Raw genomic sequence first — 3,993 nt, 5'->3', positions numbered from 1 at the left:
ACTTGGGCGAATATATCCCTTATCCAGTAACTCCTTAATCTGCTTCTTAATTTCCACCAAATCCTTTGCTGGCATCCTATATGGTCTGTTTGATATTGGCCCTATGCCTGGCAATAGCTCAATCAAAAACTCAATATCTCTATCGGATGGCATGCCTGGCAACTCCTCTGGAAATACTTCAGGGAAATCCCTTACCACTGGTACTTCCTCCTGCACAACTCCTGTTAAGCAATTTACTTGAGTCCTCTTTGGCACATGTCAGGATACATACTTGATCCTTCTCCCTTCTGGGGTGGTAAGCAAAATTGACTTACTAGCACATTCAATATTCCCTTCATACTTTGATAACCAATCCATGCCTAATATCACATCCAATCCTTGGTATTCCAACACTATTAGGTCTAAGGGAAAAACATAGTTACCAATCCTTAATGGTAACCGATCACACCATAGACTAGCCATATATTCTGCTCCAAGCGAGGTTACTAACATGGGTGACCTAAGGGCTTGGGTTCATAGGTTATACTTATCCACAAATCCCCTTGAGATGTATGAATGCGATGCACCAGTATCAAAAAGAACGAGTGCAGTAAATGACTTAACCAAAAACTTACCTATTACTGCATCACGCTGAGTTTCAACCTCCTCCACACTAACGTGGTTCACCTGTCCCCTGTTGAAAGGGTTCGGCTTCTTCCCAAAACTTCCATTGCCATTTTGGCCTTCAGGACATTCATTGGCATAGTGTCTGGTCTTCTGACACTTAAAGCAAGTGACTTGGCTCAGGTCCTTCTTGGCTGGGGTTGAGGGGTTGGTGCGATTCTGGCCGTTGCTTCCTCCATTTCCATTACCATTCTTGGTGCCATTGTGATGGTGCGAGCTACCTCCTCCATGGGTATGCTGAAAATGTCCTCCCAGTCTAGGGGTAAAATGTGGCTTCTGCTGAGCTCCTGAATTGTACTTCCCTTGTCCATACTTCCTCTTGCGATTCTCAATTTGCTGCTGCTTCCCTTCAATCATAAGAGCATGATCTACCAACTCCTGGTAGTTGTTGAAGGTTGCTACCATCAACTGCATGCTCAACTTATCATTCAGTCCTTCCAGAAACTTCTCCTGCTTAGCTGCATCTTTAGCGACGTCATCTGGTGCATAACGTGCTAACTTACTAAAGTCCTCCACATACTGGCCAATTGTCCGTCCTCCTTGGCGCAAGTTGCGAAACTCACGCTTCTTCATGGCCATAGCTCCTGCTGAAACATGTGCAGTACGAAAAGCCTGCTGAAACTGGTCCCATGTGACAGTGTCGACTGGGAAAGTGGCTGTGAAATTCTCCCACCATGATGATGCGGGTCCTTCTAGCTGATGTGCGGCAAACTTCACCTTCTCCGCATCCGTACATCATGTTGTGGTCAACTCCCTAGCTCTCTTGTGAAGCCAATCATCTGCTACTATCGGCTCGGTGCTACTGGAAAACACCGGCGGGTTCAGCCTAAGAAAACGGGCTAAGTGGTCAATAGGTGGTGGTGGTGGTGGTGGGTTGTTGTTGTTGTTGTTCCCCTGATTCTGATTCTAGACTAGCAACTGCATTAGTGTGTTCTGCTGCTGGATCAACTGGGTGAGCTCCGGTGGAAAGGAAAATCCAGGGTCATGTCTCGGAGGCATCTAAGGGTTTTTAGAAAAGATGAGATGTAAGAATAGAGGGGTCTAAAGAGAAAACACTACCCATATGCACATGAGGCAAAAGCAAACAATTCACTTCATTCAATCAAATAAGGGCATACAATCGATCTAACTATCGCAAAAGTGCTCGGACTACTATATTTACATGGTGGACTACTACTACTGATGGGGTGGTCTACTAGCAATATTCTTCGGTGGTAGACTCCATGATATCTGCTCCAGCTTCATCAACATAGTCATCATCTCTACTATCTGGATCCGAGTCGGTGTCGTCGATGATGATGTAGTCTTCCGGGCTAATCTCCTTGGGTTCTTCGTCTTCATCTACTGGTGTAGGGCCTCCCATAAATATCCCAATCTTCTTGATCAGGTCGTCATTCTTCTCCACCAATACTTCAATTTCCTCTTCATAATCTTCACGTGTAGCCTTGAGTTCTTCCTCTAGTTCCTTGATTCTTGTCCTTGCCTTCTTCAGATCTATCATGTCGGTGCACATCTGGTTCTCCTGTCGTCGAATGTGCTGGTTTAACTCCTGGATAAAAGTTGCGATTGATCTATCCTTCCTGGTGTTGATCATCTCCCAGTGCTCATCTCGGCGCCCACAAATCTGGTAGATAGTATCCTTGAGATCCTTGCGGTAGACTTCTCCAATGTGTCCCATGGCGATGTGAGCTGCCATGCTCTTTCCTAGACTCCAAGTTGGTGCATCAAAAGAAAACTCTATGGGCTCAGTGACTGGCATGAACGTCCTTCCTGGAACATGAACTTGAATCATCCTGCGCTCTTCTTCAGGTAAAGTGGCGTTGTAGGTTCTGGTGAAGCTTGGTACTCCTATATTCAGGTATCTAGTGACTTCCTTCAAGTGACGTCCAAAGGGTGTATCTTCATCCGGTTGCGTGAACTTGTTCCTTGCATCCACCATCCTAAAGAGTAGAAAAGATGAGCAGTCAGAAGAGAAGAGAGTGAAAAGTGATCTAGGTCTTTTAGCTTAGTGGTCGTGTCCTACAGTCAACCTGGCTCTGATACCATCTCTGTAGCGACCAGACCTCAAACAGTCTGATCTCTGTGCTCCGGTGTCATCCCTGGATCAGTAATGCTGACACCACACAGTACTCGGAGGATTTATAGCAGAGAAGCAATCACACACTTATTACATCGAGTGTCTCATAAGAGAACTTATTACAATAAATATGGCTTAAGGCCATCTAATAACGGTAACAGCGGAAGGCTTGGAAGATAAGTGAGTCCATCAACTCCAACGGCATCACTGAGTATAGAACCATGACCTAAAAACTCCTTAATCGTCGTCTGAAAAGTCTGCAACATTAACGTTGCAGCCCGAAAATGGGTTAGCACATGGAATATGCTGGCAAGGTAACACATAGAGAGTAATGGAATGAAACAGCTATACTATATGCATATTTGGCTGGTGGAAAGCTCTATGGTTACAGTTTTGCGTAAAGCCAATTTTTCCCTACTTCAAAGGAATAAAATTTAATTACTATCATGGTAGTTGTTAAACATTGAGAATGGTTGACAGCATTCTCAATCCCAATTAAACATCATCATTAATCATAACCCAACAAAACTAATTTAGAGTAACATGTTGAGATTCACATGATAATCCAGGTACTAGATACTCAAGATGTCCATAACCGGGGACACGGCTAATCATGATTAGTTTATTACACTCTGCAGAGATTTGCGCACTTTTCCCCACAAGACTCGATCGCCTCCGTTTGGTTTCTCGCACTACATGGTGTTTGAGAAGACGGATGACCGAGACATAGTCTTTCAGAAGCGCTAGCACCTTACGATCGGGTAGACCGTACCACCTACATCCCCTACATCTGCTAGTCTACCACTGTAAGAGTTCGCACGACTTAGTCAACTATGCTAGAGCCCATAATAGCTTGTGGCTGCACACGGAAGTTTCTAGTATGAATAGTCTCATGATCCCTTTGAGCCTGGGTGGCGGTCCGAAAGAAAACAGGCAAGTCCTGGAATACCCAGGTGCCTCAATCCACCCAGATGTGTGTTTAAGTTGCCACCTTAGATAAGCCATTAATTAACAAACTCATATCTGTCATGGATATCACTCACCCAATCCACGTCTACTAGCATAGCATGGAATAATAAGCAAACGTAGAAGTAACTCCCAAAGGTTTGATAATAAACAGGTAATAGGTACTACCTCAACTAATTCCCATCCCACAATTTAATTAGATCCTAATCATGTAATGTGTGAGGATTGATCTAATGCAAAAGAAACTGGGTAGTAGGAAAGGTATGATCAAAGTGTTACTTGCCTTG

The sequence above is a fragment of the Triticum dicoccoides genome, chromosome 5A (genome assembly GCF_002162155.2).
Source record: "Triticum dicoccoides isolate Atlit2015 ecotype Zavitan chromosome 5A, WEW_v2.0, whole genome shotgun sequence".
Lineage (NCBI taxonomy): Eukaryota > Viridiplantae > Streptophyta > Magnoliopsida > Poales > Poaceae > Triticum > Triticum dicoccoides.
The sequence above is the reverse complement of the archived record's forward strand: the minus strand, read 5'-3'. Positions refer to the sequence as shown.